The sequence below is a fragment of the Mustela erminea genome, chromosome 5, assembly GCF_009829155.1.
Source record: "Mustela erminea isolate mMusErm1 chromosome 5, mMusErm1.Pri, whole genome shotgun sequence".
NCBI classification, from domain to species: Eukaryota; Metazoa; Chordata; class Mammalia; order Carnivora; family Mustelidae; genus Mustela; species Mustela erminea.
Genome location: NC_045618.1, coordinates 56,310,631 through 56,330,659, shown reverse-complemented (window position 1 = coordinate 56,330,659; position 20,029 = coordinate 56,310,631). Strand labels below are relative to the sequence as shown.

Sequence of the window (20,029 nt, the reverse complement as noted above, 5' to 3'; positions counted from 1 at the left end):
GTCCCAACCACAGCCCTTAAGGGATGACTCCATTTCTTCTACGTCTCGACAACTGTGCACTCATATTTACGTTGTGTTTCAAGTACTTTCCTATACTTCCCTCTGCTACTCAGAAATCTGCTACTCAGATAAAGATGTTAAGCAACCGGTCAGAAGTCACACACCTTGTGCTCCTGATTCTCCTCTCGGGGTTCTTGTCATAATCTGGATAACGTTGAGCTCTGGTAAAGTTAGGGATTCTGTTCACTGGATTTCCTGCAAACTGATCAGTTCCTGTCCCAGCCTTTGACCCTTCTAGGTGAGGGGCTCACTCTGCACACAGTCTCACATTCTCAGCTCATTCAGTCCTCAACACAGGTTGGACAAACATTGGATTCACTGTGAGGAAACTGTGAGGGACAAGACAGAAAAGGTCCCTGCCTTCCTTGAGCTCACAGTGTAGGGGGAAATAGACAATTAGGTATGCGGTAACAATAAAACGTGATGAGTGCTATCACAGAGTTGTCAGAACATAATTAAGTCGTTAACCTCTATGTTGGGGAGGCCTCCCAAGGAAGGAATGCTCAAGCTGAGACCTGAGAGACTAATGATAATAAAGGTGAAGGGAAAGAGGGTCAGAGAGAGCAGAGTAGTTTCCCTAGCATGGGATTAGATGTGCAAAGATTTGGAGGAGAGAAAAGGTGATATGGGCACGCTGTCATAGGGAGGGCAAACCAAAACATGGGGATGCGTGAGGAGGTCAATGATTTGTGCCTTTTCAAGTCAGTATATTTAATATACTTACTAAATATTTCCTTAGAAGAGAAGTTGATTAGCCTGGGAAAAAAAATTAGCGGGGGGGGGGGGGGGACACTGGTGTCCCCTCAACTACTCCTCTATGGTCCTAAGCAGGGACACCCTTTGGTCCCAAAACTGCAATGTCTCAGCCTAATAAAAGATCTGCACCTAGCAGGACCTGCCCTTCTTAGAACGAGTTTAATGACCTTCTTTGTTACTGAACTAAACTCCTGGGGGAGCTCATGCATTCTTCCATTCACTACCCCAAGAAGCTTCTTTTCAACCATAAACCCGGTTCAGTTCTTGCTGATGATTCTACTAAAAACAAATTTCCACTATCTTGGTACATTCAAATGTTTTGCTTTAGCACCCTTCTTAACTGGCCAGTTTTCTGACCATGTGAGAGAGACAGATGAATATGAAGAATCGACAAGGACCAAGAGTGGGTGGTTTTGTGCAGAACTGGATGTCATAGGGGCACTTGGGTGGCTCAGTGGGTTAAGCCTCTGCCTTCGGCTCAGGTCATAATCTCAGGGTCCTGGGATCATGCCCTGTGTTGGGCTCTCTGCTCAGCGGGGAGCCTGCTTCCTCCTTCTCACTCTGCCTGTCTCTCTGCCTACTCACGATCTCTGTCTGTCAAATAAATAAAATCTTAAAAAAAAAAAAAAAAAAAAAGAACTGGTCGTCATAGGTAGTTCCTTTGGCATCTCTCAGTCACGGGGCTGGGTGTTGAGGCCTGTGCACAAGAACACACCCTGCCTCCTGGCTGACTTAGGAGCAGCACTGAGGAATAAAGCAGGGGTCCTTGTCCTGACAGCAAATCAACAAGGCTTTGGGGTGCCTGGGTGGCTCAGTCAGTTAAGTATCTGCCTTTGGCTCAGGTCATGATCTCAGGGTCATGGTATCAAGTCCTGCATCAGGCTCTCTGCTCAGCAGGGAGCCTGCTTCCTCCTCTCTCTGACTGCCTCTCTGCCTACTTGTAATCTCTGTCTGTCAGGTAAATAAATAAAATCTTAAAAAAAATGTCTTTTCCTGGTGGTAAAATTAATATACTATACAAACCAAGATACAGACTTTTAACTATAGAAAACAAACTGATGGTCACCAGGGGAGAGGGGAGATGGGTGAAATAGGTGAAGGGGATTAAGGAAGGCACTTGTCGCACTGAGTACTGGCTTATGTATGGCAGAGTTGAATCACTATATCGTACACCTGAAAATATTATGCAGTGTGTTAACTAACTGGAATTAAAATAAAAACTCTAAAAATTAGTATACTGCATGTTCATTAGACACAATTTGGAAAATAGTAAAAATACTATATAAAAAAAGAAAATTAAAACCATCTCTATCACCTAGAAATAATGAAATTAACATGTTGATGTGTTTGTTCCAAATATCTTATTTTTTTAAAGAGTAGAGTCAGAGAGTGAGCAGAAGGAGGGGCAGAGGGAGGGAATCTCAAGCAGACTTCCTGCTGAGTGTGGGGCTCAATCTCATAATCCTGAGATCATGACCTGAGCCAAAATCAAGAGACAGGTACTTAACCTACTGAGCCAACCAGGTGCCCCCTCAAGTCTGTTATGATCATGTATTTTAGAAAGTTGGCATAATATATATATATAATATATATATATATATATATTATATATATATATATAGTTTCTGAATCATACTTTTCCCCTTAACCTTATATTGTAACTTTTTAATACATTGCTAAAAATTTTCAAAACTATAATTTTTAATGTTGGTAATATTATACTTTATAAATATATTCCATAATCTCTTTCCTTGTTATTGGACACTTGGGCTTCCTCCCTCTATTTTTTACCATCATAAATAGTAAGAGCTAGCTTTGCTATTTTCAGTTTACCTTTGGGAAAATAGCACTACAGAGGTTAAATGGCTTGCTGCAGGACTAGGACTGGAACACAAATTCTGTACTCCAGCCTAATTCTCTTTTTCATAGACCAAACTTTAATTTGTTTTAAAATTATTAATCAGTGCGTAGACCATACCTGCCACTTCAATACATTTTTATTTCCTGGCCTTCATATTTAAAAATAAATATTACTGACAGGATAGGAGGGTATGAATCAAGTTATATATAGTCCCAAAGTGGGGGTGAATAGGATGAGGGGGTAATTCAGAGTCCCTACAGCTCCGTTCTTTGTTTCTACCTTTTCTCATTGTACAGCTTCCCCAAATGAATCACCTGATAGTGATAACATCACTCTCTTTTGATTCATAAGAAGAGATAAAGTTTCTCTGGTGCTCAGCATCGACCCCTACATGATAGTGCTTCCCCTCTTTCTTCACCTGATGTCCCAGCTCCCTTGTTCACTCACTTACACTCTTTCTTTCTCTCTTTCTCAAAGTCTGACTGGTGTCTGCTTTTCTGTAAAAACCACTGGTATTTGCTCTTCTGCTGTCACATCATTAAAAACATACTTAAGGTATAAGATACAACTGCCCTGTGTCTATTCTTCCATGCTGCTTAGAGTTATACTTCAAGGCGGTTCCGCACCAGGCCATGGAAAAAACCCAGTCCTGAGAACCTGGAAGCCCACCCTACCAGTGTTCAGCTGAGCTCTATTCACTGCTCAGAATGGCGGAGTCTGACGTTGGGCAAGTTACTTGTTTGTATCTGTGGCCTCTATTCCATCTTCATTAGCCGACCCTGAAGATTCCTTCCAGTTTGACCTCATAGCTTTGAACAGTGTTGTTCTTTCAGATGCTCTTTTAGAACATCTCTCGAAACTTCCCTGTTTAAAAAATAACTTGTTTGAAATGCTTCTTTCTGGCCGTCAAACACCTTTGCTTCCATTTCTGTACAGGTCCTACACAAGAGACAATGCCTGTAGGAGGGTTCCACACCAGAGTTTTCTTGTCAGCAGTACTGCTCTTGATCCAATCAGCTGGACTTCTTTTCTGGGTCTAATGCTTTAGGTCCTATTCTGGCCCTCCTTTCCCTCCACCTCCTCCTCCCCATAAGGTGACAGGTCTGTCAGGATTTGCCCTCCTGGAACCTGCTCTCCTTCTTCTAAAGCAAGCTCTCTTTACCTAGGAAACCTAGAATTCCCTGCTTATGAAGCCCTGAGCCTCCTTGGGGTGGCTTGATTTCTGCTCCTCTCTGTTCTCTTAAGGGCAGAATATATTGCGCACAGTCAGGCCAAGGGGTGACTACTTGAGCAATTTGTGTGTGGACTTGTGGAGTGAGCTTGGATATGTAGGATATGTAGGGTGAAGTCTATACATTTATATACAAGCTTCTCTGAAGTCAGTGTGGACAGAAGTGTTATGGCCCATTGAGATGGGGGAAGGTTGGAGACAACCATTTGCACATTCATCTCAGGCTCACAAATATTAGGGATGGGCCCACTTGTGAGATAAACTGCTTTGCACAGAGTGTCATACAGCAGCAAAGAAGAGTGGCTCTTCAAGGACTCTATGAGTTATTTGTGGCCACATTGGAGAACTCGCTAATTGGAATGAGTGGTCAATGGAAAGAGCATGGGGAAGCCAGAGACTTTTCATCCTTGGCTCTAGCTAGATGCAAGTTCTGGACACAAAGATAACTTATAATTTCTTACAAACTCAAGTTGTGATCTTGTAGACACAAAGTGTGATATTTATTTATAGTAATGACAATTGATAATTGAGGCTAACCTAACACCCATTTCTCTCTATGTGTGTTGTTCCATTTTCCCTCAACTCCCTCCTCCACCAAAATAAGATCTTAGGTAAACCAAAGCAATCTTCTTGGACCTAGTCAACCCTCAGTTAACCACCACCTCTGAGACCATTGTTATGATAAATGTTCTATTAAAAAGCATGGTAGGGGTGCCTGGGTGGCTCAGTCATTAAGCGTCTGCCTTCGGCTCAGGTCCTGATCCCAGGGACCTTGGATCGAGTCCCGCATCGGGCTCCCTGCTCAGCGGGGAGACTGCTTCTCCCTCAGCCTGCTGCTCTGTCTACTTGTGCACACTCTCTGTCTGTCAAATAAATAAATCTTAAAAAAAAAAAAAAAAAAGGCATGGTAATTCCAAACCTCATTTAACTATTTCTCACATCACAGTGGTTTTTTAAGATTAGGAGTCATGATTTCATAAATTTGGTTCTTTAAGTTATATTCATATGACAGCTCAAAAGGATCAAGATGGAAAAGTTTGTGCCCTTTAAAATGGCTTTAGTTGTAGTTCTACCCAATTCAAAAAATTAGCTTTGGAAAAATTCTAAACAGCTTACAAATTAGCTGGATGACATTGAACAAGTTATTTACCCTCTTGGGACCTCGATTTCTTTAACTGTAAAATGAGGGGGCTGGATTAAATGATCTCTAAATTTCCTTAAAAAATCTAAGGTTTTATGATTGCTTATGATTTTCTAAGCAGTTATGCCTAGAGCCATTTAGCAGAGAAAATTGCGGAATGTGAAAGCCTTCAGGACTCAGTGAAAAAATGAAAAGCCCATTCATCAGGAAATGGGGTCAAGTTAGAGAGCAAAGAGTGTAGTTGCCTGAGCAACTAGACTTTGAAAAGAAATTATTACAGAGTTAAGCACAGGCCTGTGCAGGCCAAGGAGAAAGAAAAGAAATGAGAGCTCCATCTTTTCCTGATGCTGTCCTGGAAGAGGAGTCGTATAACTGCTTGACTTTGCGGAACAAGGTGAGGTATAAAAAACCAAACACACAGAATACCCAATTATAGGTTGATTATAGCTATATCTGCTACAGCTTCCTTCCAAGTGTTTTAATCAAAGTCTAAAAGCTCGAATGCCAACTCCCCATGGGTAGTTCAGCAGCTATCCACAGCATGCAAATTTTCCCTCCCTCTTTCAGTATTAGAAATCCCACCCAAAGTCCTACAAGTATTATGCTATCCTGAAACTGGGGTTTAAAGCTGGTGTCAAGCCCCCAAATCCTGTTAGTGATAATATGATGAAGTAAGACATTCAACTTTGTTGGGAAACTAAGTCATATTACAGCAGACAACAATATGAAATTACTCTGTCAGTGTGTTCAACCCAAAGCTACAAACTACCCCAGAGAATATGGAGCCTCTCCAGAAGGGGAGGCTTTTTAGTCCTATAATTTCTTGCTAAAGAGAAAGTGAGGAGCTATATGGTCAGTGTTGGAAATCTAACCATATTACGAGAAACCAATTTCACACCTGACTTCACATGCTCTGTAATTGATCAAAATGCAGAAAATTGCAGGTTTAGGGTAGGAAGGAAACAGGAACAAAAAAACTTGTAAAATACCAGATCTGGCTAATCAGCCCTTGTATAAATAAAAATTGGATGCATTTTTAATAGCTATAATATTAAAATTTGAAAATGTGAGGTATAAATATATATTGTCAATGAATTTTATATCATTTTCTTGCATTCGGAAAGTCACAGATTTCCTATGAATCCAGACAATTTTTATTGTATTTATGTTTCTGAAATCTAACTCAATTTCTTCCGTGATGTGTTTTTGCAAAGCTCCTCTGCTTATGAGAATATTTTGTTGAACAAAAAGAACGTGTTAATAACTATCTAGAAAGCAGACACTCGATATCAGTCCATCTTCTATTTAACCTAAATAAGGTATCATTTCTCATTAGAAGCTTAGACATCCAGAGCGGGCCACTGGACATATATAGGACTTCTGGGAGCACTGAATAGAGACACCTCTACAGTGAAGCCACTGACAAACAGGAAAAGGAAGAGTTTTCACACCACATTTTGGGCAACTTCAGCTGCATTTGAACTTTGGGAAGGTCTCATGAACAGCTGCTTCTTCAGGAAACTCAGAAAAACAGCCACAGTGCCCATACCATTGTGCCATTCTTATTTTTTTTTAAAGATCTTATTTCTTTATTTGATAGAGAGAGAGAGAGAGATCACAAGTACACAGAGAGGCAGGCAGAGAGAGGGGGGAAGCAGGCTCCCTGCAGAGCAGAGAGCCCGATGCGGGGCTCGATCCCAGGATGCTGAGATCACGACCTGAGCCGAAGGCAGAGGCTAAACCCATTGAGCCACCCAGGCACCCCTGTGCCATTCTTATTTAACAAACACTTATATAGAGTTTATTATGTACCCGCCCCTGTAAATGCTTTACAAATACTACTCTTTGATTTTTTTCATAGCAATCCTATAGAGTAGGCGATATCATCATCACCATCCCTGTCCCTGTCCCCATTTTAATAGATGAAGAAACTGAGTCACAAGGAGGTAAGTCATTTGTTCAAGCCCCAGAGCTAACAAGAGGCAGAACCTGGGGTGTCTGACTGCAGAGCCCATGCTCCTAACCAACACACTCCCCTCCTCTCAGAGTAGGTCACTATTTGACGCAGAGGTGGAGGGAAAGAATTAGAAAGCGGCTTTGTGCCAGAGCCCTTTAGTATGTCACTTCTCCAGTGTGGAAACACTGCTTTTAAATTCTAGCAAATTCCACCTCTTTAACCTGGAGATTCTTTCTCAGGTCTGTGCTTCTTAGATGTTCCTACAATGAAAGACATGATAACGCGAATGCTAAAGAATTTTAAGAGCAACCTCCAGAATGACCTTGCTTAAGAAGATGAGACTGGTGAGCTAAAGGAGTCAACAGCAAGACATTAATGGTTTCTACCACATCAGAGCCCTCTCAGTTACCTTTATAGTTCTCATTAAAAAAATCAACAAATGCTTTTTGTTGCTGTATTTACAGGTTAACATGAATGACTTCTCTTCGATTTAAGAGAAAAGAAGGTACCAGTTCCTAGAAAATATACATTTTGGCTAAGGACCTTAGAGAGTGAGGTCTTTTAAGTATGACTAAGAGGTGGTACAGGGGTATAAATCTGAAGGAATAGTTGCCATCATAAAAACATAGAAAAACCCTATTTATCTGTCAGTAGGACAATGGGTAAATTAAAAACATCCATGCAATAGAACATGAAGCAATCATTAAAAAGAATCAGGTTGACCTATACATATTTCTGTGAAAAGATACATAGAACATACTAAGCGAAGTGGACAAGCTGCAGAACACCTTCATAGCATTACGCCACTTCCGTGAGAGAATGACACAAGAAACATTTGGTGTTTTTTTCTTTACATTCAATTACCCAACATATAGTACATCATTAATTGTGGATGCAGTGTTCAATAATTTATCAGTTGCATATCACACCCAGGGCTCATCGCATCCTGTGCCCTCCTTAATGCCCATCACCCAACATTTGTTTTTGTGTATCTATGACATAAGGCACGCTCACATACAAATTTTTTAAAAAGTCTGAAGGAATATATACACACCTCTTAAGAGTGGTTACCTCTGGACAATGTGCTGCAGGGGGAGGAGGATGTGGTGAAAAAGAGACAATTTTTTACTTTATAGACTTCCACTTGCTTGTGGTAGGTAGGAGTCACCAAATGCACACGAGTTAAAGCACAAGCAAGCATATGGAAACCATTAAACAACTGGAGAAAGATTAAGAAATCATCAATCATAAATGTGCAGGATATAAATTTGACAAACTGATTCCTGAGATACATCATATAACCCCTTTATGCACGAGTTCTTCCATAATTATGTATACATTACTGTGCTGGATTCACTAGATTTCTATTTTGCTAATGCTATAGATTTTGAGGTTTCAATATTTTTTTTTTTTGAGAGAGAGAAAGTGAAAGCACAAGTGGGAGGAGGGGCGGAGGGGGAGAGAGAGAATCTCAAGCAGGCCCTACACTCAGTGTAGAGCCCAATATGGGGCTCTATCTCACAACCCCATCATTATGACCCGACCAAAATCAAGAGCTGGACGCTTAACTGACAGAGCCACCCAGGCACCCAGAAGTTTTATTTTCATTAAAACTTAAAGAGGAGGGGCACCTGGTGGCTCAGTCAGTTAAGGGTCTGCCTTAGGCTCAGGTCATGACCCTGACTCCCAGGACAGAACCACAAGTTGATCTCTCTGCTCAGCGGGGAGTCTGCTTCTCCCTCTGACCCTCCGCCACTCATGCTCCCTTCTCTCTCTCATTCTCTCTCTCAAATACATAAATAAAATCTTTTAAAAAAAACATAAAGAGGAAAAATAATACATTCTATAAAACTGATAAGTAAATAGTTAATGTGCCAGTCTTTTATAATCATATACTCCTTTAGAACTCATATATACATTATGTGGATCATAACCATACTTTAGACTGACTGGATATCAGTGTAGTATGATAGAAATAATGTGAACTCATGTGATAAATGCAGCACACCAATGAGTTCAGATGGAATCGGTTTTCTTGCCTCATGCTTTCAGCTTTCAGAACTTTTTGGAATTCAGAATTACATCAAAGATATTGTGAAACCATATAGTCTACTGCTTCTCTCTTCCATTTAACACATACTTCTCCTAGCTGGAATGCCCTTCTTTCCTTGCCCAACTGGCTAACTTAAATTTAGTCTTTAAACACCATCTGTCCAGTGAACTTCAAGGTTGAACTGTCCACAGACCAATCCCCTGTAGACAACCCCCATCCCACAGGCCTAAACACTTACAAAGTCCCTGGAACAGCCCTGGAAAACTTGTGTGAGAATTGGGCTTAAGGGAAACCCTATCCAGGGAAGCGATGAATGGGCAAGTACTGTTAATGTTACATATGTCAAATATCTGTTGAATGAAAGGTTTAAAATTTCATAACATTATAGCATGGTACAAGAGACAGTGGATGAGTGTATTCCTAAATTACTAAAATTTAGTGAGTTTTAAACTTCTTTTGATCACTCTCTTGCACCAAAGGCTCACAAAAAATATATAAATAGAAATTTTTGAAAAATACTCATCTTCAGTATGTGAAATGCATACTGGCATTTTCTAGCCTATTATAATCAAAACCACTTTTTAAAAATACTGATCGAGGGTGCTTGGGTGGCTCAGTGGGTTAAGCCGCTGCCTTCAGCTTAGGTCATGATCTCAGGGTCCTGGGATTGAGTCCCACATCAGGCTCTCTGCTAAGCAGGGAACCTGCTTCCCTCTCTCTCTCTCTCTGCCTGCCTCTCTGTCTACTTATGATCTCTGTTTGTCAAATAAATAAATAAAATCTTTAAAAAAAAATACTGCTCGAACCCTAGAAATGGATCATCCCCATCACAGTTTGAAAGATCCCAAACTAAACAATATGTGTTGACAAATGATTACAAACATTGTCAAAAAAAAGAACCAAAATGTAACTAAAATTGCAACCAGAGTTTAGTTCCTTTTTTGCCCTTTCCACTTTCATGTTGTTTCTCCCCATTTTTAGCAACTTGTTCGCCCAAGTTGGGGGCAGGAATTCCTGTCCTAAAGTTGGATGACGTCTGGCCCAAACCATAGGACGTGTGCTGAGACAGAAACCAGAGCAGCCAGCAATCTCAGAGTTGGGAATGTCTTAGCCAATTTTGGATATTTGGTCACCTTATCTGAGATTACATGTAAACTCACCTGTTTCAGTTTCTCAGAAAGCAGTTTTTATAGAGTCATTTAAAAAGAATTTTTTTCTGTGTTGTTTAATGGTTTGGGTTAATTTTAAACAAGGGTTTATGAAATGTGAGCTGGTGCCAGAAAAATGTGGATCTATTGTTGCATCCCTAGGGAAAGTAGTGGTGCTTTTAATAATATAGATTCTAGTAAAGTGTCTATATTTCTTTTGAGGACCTAAAAGGCAAAGCAAAATATGGGTTGGGTAGGGGTGTTTTTAGTGTGTATGTAGACCAAATTTCACATGGCCTGAGTAAGAAAAACTGTCCTTATTAGAATCTTGTTTGTAACAAACAGATCATTATTTAGGTACTATGAGAAGAAAAGGAGTTAATTATATGAATATTGTATCATTTAGGATTAACACTGCATGTGACAGAACTCCAAAATAGTGGTGGATAAGAGTCTTATCTTAAATAAGATAGTATTTAGCTCTCGTAGAAAAGCTAAGAGGTAGACAGTCCGAAACTGGCATTGCTCCATGGTGTCAAAGGACCAGGGTTCTTGCCTGTTGCTTACTACTGGTGTTTCTGTCAATGCATTCAAATTCTAGAATGCTGAAAGTAGAAGGGAGGAGAAATGGTATGCCCCCTCTCTTTAAGGCTATGACCAACAAATTGCGCACACCATGTCCCCCTGTAGCCCATTAAATAGAATATAATCGCATGCCTGTACTTAGCTCCAGGGAATGTTGGGAAATGTAGTCTTTATACCAGTAGACCATATACCCAGCTAAACAGTGGAAGATCTCTTACATAGAAAGATGGCAAGGATGGATACCAGGAAAATAAGCAGATTCTCCCACACATATCCATGGCTTGGGATTTTTTTTTTAAAGGGGGGGGGGCACCTGAGTGGCTCAGTGGGTTAGGCCTCTGCCTTCTGCTCAGGTCATGATCTCCGGGCCCTTGGATCGAGCCCTGCATCGGACTCTGCTCAGTGGGGAGCCTGCTTCCTCCTCTCTCTCTCTCTGCCTGTCTCTCTGCCTACTTGTGATCTCGCTCTGTCAAATAAATAAAATCTTAAAAAAAAAAAAACTTTAGGCTCCATTTCTGAAATCTTTGTCTCTCCTTCTCAAACAGTTTCTCTTTCTCCTTTTTTTCCCCAGTTGAAGGGCATTACAAAGAGCACTAGTCTGCTCGGCTTGGTTGATTATTTGTTATATGGCAGAACCTGCAATGACAGGACAGCATGTGGATGGCTAGAACTAGAGCCAATCAAACCCTAACCACAAAGCTGGGAAACAGTCTAGCCAGGCACCAGGAAGAGGGAAATGAATGTTGGGGAAGCAAGCAACAAATACCTTAACACAATGTCTAAAAGGCAGCTCTGAGTTAACACGTTCCAATCAAAATTCTTAATTTCCCCCCCAAATTCTGCCTCCAAATGCACTACTGTCCACACAGTTGTTTATGCCAACAACCTAAGCGTAATCCTTGAGCTTCTTTTCCTCTCACTCCTCATATCTAATCAGGACCTGCTACATATTATGTGGATCCCAATAAAAAATTAACATGCAGGGTCCCCTGTTGAAAAATTACCAAGAATTTTAAGACTCCAACATCAGAGAACTAAACCAACTGTGGAGTCCTTCCAAGTGTGGGGTCTAGTGCAAGCGCATATGAAGGCAGACATGCATCCAATATACATCTCATGAAATAATAGAAAATATATATTGGTCTCTGTCCCCAGTTCCTGGCACACAGCTCCTAAAATCCCTATCAATTCCTAAGTGATAAGAGCAGTACAAGCATCTTCTGTTCTAATGAGGTGACTTTCGGTGGGTTCCCGGATGGCTCCTGGATAAGGGCTGGTCACTGGAAAGAGGGAGTCATGATTAGTAGCTTGGGGTTTTTAGCCACAACCCCATTCTCCTGAGAGGGGCAAGGGCTGAAAATGGAATTAATGATGATCAATCATGCCAACATAATAAAACCTCCATAAAATCCCAAAAGTATGGGGTTCAAAGAGCTTCCAAATGGGTGTACACATCTATACCAAGAGGGTGATGCACTCCGGATCTATGGGGACAGAACCTCCTAGACCTTGCTCTAGGTATCTCTTCATCTGGCTGTACCCCTGTCTCATCTATCATGAGATACATAGAGATCATGAGATTCATATCCCTGAATGAACCGGTAAAGGTATGTAGGCATTTCCCTGAGTTCTGAGAGTCCCTCTAGCAAATTAATTGTGCTTTTAGAAGGGGTCATTGAAACCTTTGCTCTAGATCCAGTGGGTCAGAGCCATGGACAATAAGAAGCTTGCAACTGGGGTCTGAAGTGGGGAGAGGCAGACTTATGGGAGTGAGCCCTCAACCCATGAGATCTGAGGCTACCTCAAGGTAGACCATTCAACTCAGAATTGAGTTGAATGGTAGGACACCCAGCTGACATCAGAGGCTGGCTTGTTGTTGTGAATAAAACCCCCCACATATCTGGTGACTAGAAATGTCAGAAGTGGTTTGTGTTAATAGGAAATTCACCGGGAAGAAATTCAAAGTAGAGGAGAACTGGGTTTTTCTCTATACAGGAAGGGAAAAAACCTGAGGTTTTCCTTTATATCTATGTGAAAGTTACTTTTATGTGTCAACTCAACTGGGCAACAGAGTGCACAGACATTTGGTTAAGCATTTTTCTGGGTTTGTCTCTAAGAATGTTTCTGGATGAGATTAACACAGTAGACGGAAAAAAGCAGATTGCTCTCTCTAATGTGGGTGGGCTTTATACAAGTTGAGGGCCTGACTAGAGCAAAAACAACAAAAAATATGGGGGACCACCTTCTATCTAGACATAAGTCTTTTCCTGCTCTTAAACTCGAACTGAAACTTCAACTATTCTTGTGTCTCGAGCCTGCCAGCTTCCACCATCAGCCCCACCCTGAGTCTGGAGCTTGCCAACCGCCAATCTTGGGACTTCACAGCCTCCATACTTACATGAGGCAATTCCTTATGAGAAATCACTTTCTTTTCTTCCTCTCTCTCTATCCTACTGGTTTCTCTGGAGAACCATAATACGACCTCCAAAACATTTCTTAAATTGGTAAACATGTCTCCATCTCCATGATGACATTTTGGATCTTTGGTCCTAGACTAAATGGTATTGGCCTCTTAACAAATGTACCAGCTTTCACTTTTGCCCCTGCTTCAGTGGTGTTCAATCAGAGAAGCAGAACCGCAAGAAAGGACACACTCACACATAATACATATATAACAAATGTATAAATATAAAATATACATATTATATATGGTGAGTATTTACATAAAATATCACATATTTCAAATACAAAATGTATTTATTTATTTATTAAGATTTTATTAATCTATTTGACAGAGGGAGAGACAGTGAGAGAGGGAACACAAGCAGGAGGAGTAGGAGAGGGAGAAGCAGGCTTCCTGCTGAGCAAGGAGCCCTATGTGAGGCTCGATCCCAGGACCCTGGGATCATGACCTGAACTGAAGGCAGACACTTAACAAGCCACCCAGGCACCCCATAAATAATATTTAAATATGTATTATTTTTATATATGTATTTTAAATGATATTTAAAATGTACAAAATACATATCACACATTTGTATATGAAATATATTTGGATAAATATATTAAAATATAAAACATTTGACTTTGAGTGAAAAAAATAAGAATAAAAAGTACAATATATTGAGCACCAAATATGCTGTAAGCATTGTACTACATATTTTATATTATGGTGCAGTAGAAAGAATATAGGTTTTGGAGTCAAGACAAAACTGGGTTTGAAACTAAGATACCTGGGTAGCTCATACAGTTAAGCATCTGCTTTCAGCTCAGGTAATGATCCCAGGGTCCTGGGATTGAGTCCAGCATCAGGTTCCTTGCTCATCGAGGAGCCTGATTCTCCTTCTGCTTGCTGCTCCCCCTGCTTGTGGTCTCTCTCTCTCTCTCTGATATATAAATAAATAAAATCTTAAAAAAAAAAAAGAAAGAAACATACTCTTGTACTCACTAGCTGCATGACTTTGACAAGTCAACTAAACTCTAGGTCTTTATGTTTCCTAATTCATAAATAGAGACAAAATTATTTCCTTTTGAAGTTCTTGAGAAGATGAAGAAATTAGAAAGCAATCATAAGGATACTTACTGACCCTGAGAAAAGAATAGAAGCCATCAGGCGGCAGACCCTTACTACAGAGATAGAACAGTTAAAAAAAAATCAGAGATGAAGAGTGCAATAAACGAGATTGGAAACAGGCTTGATGCAATGAACAGCAGGCTGGAAGAACAGGAGGAAGGAATTTGTGACCTAGAAGACAAAACAATGGAAAATAATGAAGCTGAACAACAGAAAGAAAGAATTATGCGATGGGAGAATGGACTTAGGGAACTGAGTGAATCCATCAAACAGTAACGTCCATATTATAGGAGTCCCAAAAGAAGAGAGAAAACAGGGGGCAGAAAATTTATTTGAAGAAATAATAGCTGAAAACTTTTCTAAACTGGGAAAGGAAACAGATATCCAAATGTAAGAGGCACAGAGACCTCTCATCAAAATCAACATACAGGGAAAATGGCAAGACATCGCAATTAAATTTGCAAAATACAGTGATAAAGAAAAGATATTAAAAGCAGCAAGACAAAAGAAGTCCTTAACCTAAAACTCTGTACAGAGCTGATGAAAGATTCTTTTGATGATTGCTTCTTCTACTGAGTCAGGGTCCCTTAAAGATCTGAACTGGGGACTCCCTGTTAGGACCCCTAGAGAATGTTACATGCCGGAAAAAATAAAGACATTTTTTGGTAATGCAGGAAAAGGATTTTCACATTCCCTGAAATATTAGAGGAATAACAGTTGGAATGTAGACAATGATTCATTAAAAGTTTTCAGGATCCAGATTTAGGAATCGATGTGATTCCAAAGTTGCCAGTGCATCCCTAGGGTACACTGAATCCCTAGGGTAGCTGAATGCTTATCAAGGGCATTGTTAATGGCAATCATGCTTGGCAATGTGGTAAATGTCTGGATTTATAAATCAGAATTTAGGCAGCATAACAACTGGAAGGAGAAGTGACCTTTGCATTTGTGTTAACACTGAAGAGGTTTTTGCCATAAAGCATCACCATGTCGCCTTTGGAAAGTAGTATGGAAAAATCAGGCTTGTTGGGGTTAAGTTGTTGTAGGAGGAATTTAAAGCAAAACATTAAAGGGGAAGCTTAGAACCTCTTGTGAAAATCTTGATTATCCTCCTACTCCTTGCTTTTAAAGAAGTCATTTAAAGGGAGAAAGAGAGAAGACTGAGTATTGGGGTCAGAGATTAAGGTACCGTGAGCGGAGTGTGCAGAACTCAGCCACCCAAGTTCAGAGAATTAGTTCACATGGGTCGTTCACCCAACTACCAAAGCCCCCAGTCTATGGGGTAAGTGAGTTACTGACTCTGGGTCAGAGAACACACTGGAAAAAGCCCTAGGCCTAAACACAAACCATGACTGTTGAGCTTTTATCTAGTTGGGAAGCGGGGTCCTAAACAAAAGATCAGTAATACCTCAAACATTTGCCCCCACCATCGAGCAGCCACCAGAGACAGTTTTAATACCATAGCACCACATGGGTTTGGGGGATGAGAAAGAAAATGCTTCCATCTGTTCTGGCTCTTGTGAGGATAGGTATTTTTTAGAGGGATCAAAAGAACTCAAGAAACTAAGATCCAGAAACAAAAGAGAGGTCACAGAGTCAATCTCTCCTGACCCCATAAACAAAAACACTTGGTAGATACCATAGCTCTCCCCCCTTTCATTGATTGGCCTACAGCCCAGTATTAAAGTAGTATGTGGGGTTTCTGTAATCAATGTGGTTCCAAAGGTCAGCCCCAACTCTAAGTGTGAACAAATGTGGTCAAAGCCCTATGTTGAGAATGGCCTCGCTTTCAGGGTAACTCTGGAACTCCAGGGCTTTTGAATTTGAACCAACACAAATTGGGTAGGGTAGGATGGACTGGACTGGGTAGAGTAGGATGCTACTGCCTAACAAGTCCCAGAAATCCTATAGGCATTAGCAGCAGCTTTAGAGAAAATTTCTAGCAACCCTTCAAGAGACTGGACTAGCCTGGAAGTTGGATGTGGTCCAACTGCCTTAATGAAATATAGCGGTACCACTTTTTATCTTCTGATTCCAACTCACCACCCCTTACCTCCAGCCCCTGCCACCCCCTCAGAAGTCCTGTACTAAAACACACAAGAGTCTGCAAAATATTTTTCTTGAGAAAATGTATGATGGGAAAGAGAGAGTTTTATTCACCAAAAATCCTCTTAGAAAGGTAGTACTGTCTTTGTTGGAAAAATCCTTTGATAATTGCTTGGGGGTAGAAACTGACATTTGAAGGCACCTGGGAGGCTCAGTGGGTTAAAGCCTCTGCCTTTGGCTCAGGTCATGATCTCAGGGTCCTGGGATCGAACCCCACATCGGGCTCTCTGCTCAGCAGGGAGCCTGCTTCCCTCTCTCTCTCTCTCTCTCTGCCTGCCTCTCTGCCTACCTGTGATCTCTGTCAAATAAATAAATTATATATATATATATATTTTAAAGAAGCTGACATTTGAGGGATATTGATTTGGTGGCTTATCTGCAGAAGGCAAGGGGATGGTTTTATTGATTGATCCCTGAGAGAAGGGGGAAAAGTGAGAGGAAAATAAGAGGGAGCTGAAAATAGGAAATGTGAACTCCCTGCTAGATCAATCACTTGGGGGCAGGAAGAGCTTTAGCAAGCATTAAAACTCAATTTCATAGTTTCTTTCCTAAAAATATTCCAAAGACATATGAAAGATGCTAAAAGTGTGGACTCCTTTCATCCAATTATCTTGGATGCACTCGGTACTAGCTGAGTTGCGAGAAACTGACAAGGAAGCTAAGTTCTACATTCAACGTGTTGTTGCTAACAAGGAGATAGATAGCTCTAAAGGTTAAGAACTACCAAGGAGGACACACACACACACTAGGAGCAAACTGTGAGAACAGGTATCATGAAGACGGTCACAGGCCACAGAACTGGGTTTTCATCCAAGTTAACCAGATATTCAAGGAGTAGGAAACCCCTAGCTGACAACGTGGCTATTCTAATTTTGCCGCCGCTGTGCTGTCATCCATCTTACTTCTGAGTGAGTTTTCTATGACACAAATGGAAGCGTGCCACACCTGTAATCAAAATTCTTCAATAATCCCCCACTGCCTACAGGATTAAAATAAAGAAGGAAAAAGAAAACCTCTGCAAGGCATTTAAGCCTCTTCTCAGCTTCTTGCAAACTGCCTGGTGAGCTGTAGGCGCTCTAAACACTGATGTATAAATAAGTAGGACTGGCTGTCTCAATTCTATCAGGCTTCACACAAAAATCACAGGACTAATCAGTAAAGTCATCCCTGGCCATCTATTGAAATCCCAACAAGCCCTCACTGTCGGAGGCAGGCCCCTGGCCAGGGCGGCCTCCGCCATTAAAAGATGGCGCCTGGCTAGTTGCCAGGTTAGGATTGCCTCGTGAGACTAAGCAGAACGCCCAAAGAGGAAGTAAACAGCATTGGTTGCTAGCGAAGTTGTTCATTTAGGTGCACAGCCTGATTCGCTCCCTCCTGTACCCTGCTCGCTGATTGGTCATGTAAGCGTATATAAGTGTGTAGACTTGCAGAAATAAAGAGAGAGAAGAGAGAGAAGATGCATCCGAACCAGGGTTCTTGTTGTCCTTGCGGGCCGAGGGCGATACCTCACACCCGAATCTCCATAGCCTCCTTCTCTGCTTATTTCTCCCCTCAGTTCTCATCAATACTTTACATATTAGATATATTTTCCTTATTTAGTTTATTGTGTATCCCTCTGTAGGCATATAAATATATAAAAAATAAACTACACACGAAAAATCTATGAAGACAGGAATTGTTAACTTTTTAATTTCTTCACTACTCTATCTTCAGTAACTTAGAACAGGACTTGGCACATAGCAAGGGCTTAAAATATATGTAGGTCGGATGGATGGGTCGATGGATAATGAAAGCCTCAGCTCAAAGACAATCTCCACCTGAAGTCGCCAGCAGATTTAGACATTTCACCTCCCCACTGCTGTCCCGTACATATCTTATCTTACCATATTGTACTTCTTTGCATGTTGCTCTGAGTTGAAAACTACAGCAAAGTTAGGGCCCTCACTGTTTCATCTTCACATGCTTACAAGTGAATTCTTTGTATTTTGTACATGACAGGTCACTGAGTGAATGATTAATTATATCGCCATTTTAAAGATGCAGAAGCTGAGATTCAGAGGTTAAATAACTTTTAAGGACACACACTAGTAAGTTGCAGTGGTTAAGATTTATCATAAACATATGCCACACCATTCCTTTACTTTTCCTTGTCACTACTACGATCTCTCCCTACAATGTTCTAGCCTGCCCCCCACATTTTCTGTTTATCCATATTGAACCCACTGCCAAGTCCCTGCTCAAATCTCACCTATTTAGTGAAATCTTCCTGATGGCTTATTCATGGTAATTTCTCCCTTTTTTCTCCAGAAAAGTCCTGAGATGACATTCAGGGCGAATGGGGCATGGGCCTTGGAGAATAGTTTATCCATGTCTCATCTGTGTTCCACACTCCAAATTCAGACTCTTGGTGCAAAGGCCTACTTATTTTGCAGGTAATGCACCCTCCATTGGTTCCAACTTCAGGAAATGTTCTCTTATGGTCTGCGTATCTTTCCTGATGATTTATGTGGTTGATGATGGAAGCAATTATTTGCATGATTTGGTTGAACAGAGCTCCCAGAAGAAGCTGCAAAATGCAGCAAAGTATCTAAGGTTATCTGAACACACAGCGTCCTTACCCTGAGGTTAGCGTTTAGGACACCAAAAATTTTCCCCTCCTTTCTCTGTCTCTGCTTCTCTTGGAAGTAAGGGCTTCAACCTTCCCCAGATGTGACTCCTCTAAGCTTCCTACATAAAAAGCCAAAGCTTACGTCCTATTAGCCATTTCCTCATGTTGCCATATGGGAAGTAGAGACTGACTTTTCATTGGCCCAACTTTTTCCTTTTTAAATAGAGGAATGTATACCAACATTAGAAATAACAATTTTTGTTGTCAGTGGTCCTTAACAAGTAATGCGAAAAGTTACTTACAGTCGAAAGAAAATGTGCTTGTTTCCTGTCCTCGTGTCCTCAGCGCTCAAGCTGAGACACTTAAAGTCGGAACCTGCAAAAATTCGCAGTAATTTCCCACTCTTTTGTACTTAAAATCTTCAGTAGATATCTAAACATCCTATCCCTACTAATGTGCCTTCCAAGTCTGTAAAAGGACTGCAACGTTGAGCCCTTCATTGTGTCCACATCAAATACTGAGATTAATTTAGGAAGAAGTGAATTAAAAGTGCAGGTTTGGGCTAAACAGCGGTGTTCGAATCCCAACCCCATCGTCTACCAGCCACGCAACACTGAGTAAGTTTCTTAACGCCTCGATCTCATTTCCCTCATTTTAAATGAGATCCCACCCCTTCATAAAGTTGTATGTAATATAAAAAGAGTAGTAAGTGATAAAGCTATTTGGGGGCTTACTATGCTCTAGACACTATGTTGAGCACTTTACACCCATCTCATCTCATCGTCGCCAATCAGACGAACCGGCCTTCTTCACGCCGCTATTCTCGTCCCCGAGAAACTGCAGCGCGGGGCAAGCGGCGGCAGGGGCGGGGATCAACCTCTGGAACCCCGTTTCACGCCCGACTCGCAGACCGCGCCGAAGCGACGGCGGCCCTGGGGTGGGGGGGAGC

The 20,029-nt window shown here is 41.1% G+C and overlaps 1 long non-coding RNA gene across 2 annotated transcripts in view; it reads right to left on the bottom strand.

The window, feature by feature from the left end:
* LOC116589978 overlaps positions 1-20,000 on the bottom strand; it is a 55,503-nt gene extending 35,503 nt beyond the window's left edge. For both annotated transcript variants that reach the window (XR_004285454.1, XR_004285453.1), the window contains exon 1: positions 19,815-20,000. This is a non-coding gene — a long non-coding RNA (uncharacterized LOC116589978). The remainder of the gene's footprint in view (positions 1-19,814) is intronic.
* Between the last annotated feature and the right edge of the window lie 29 nt (positions 20,001-20,029).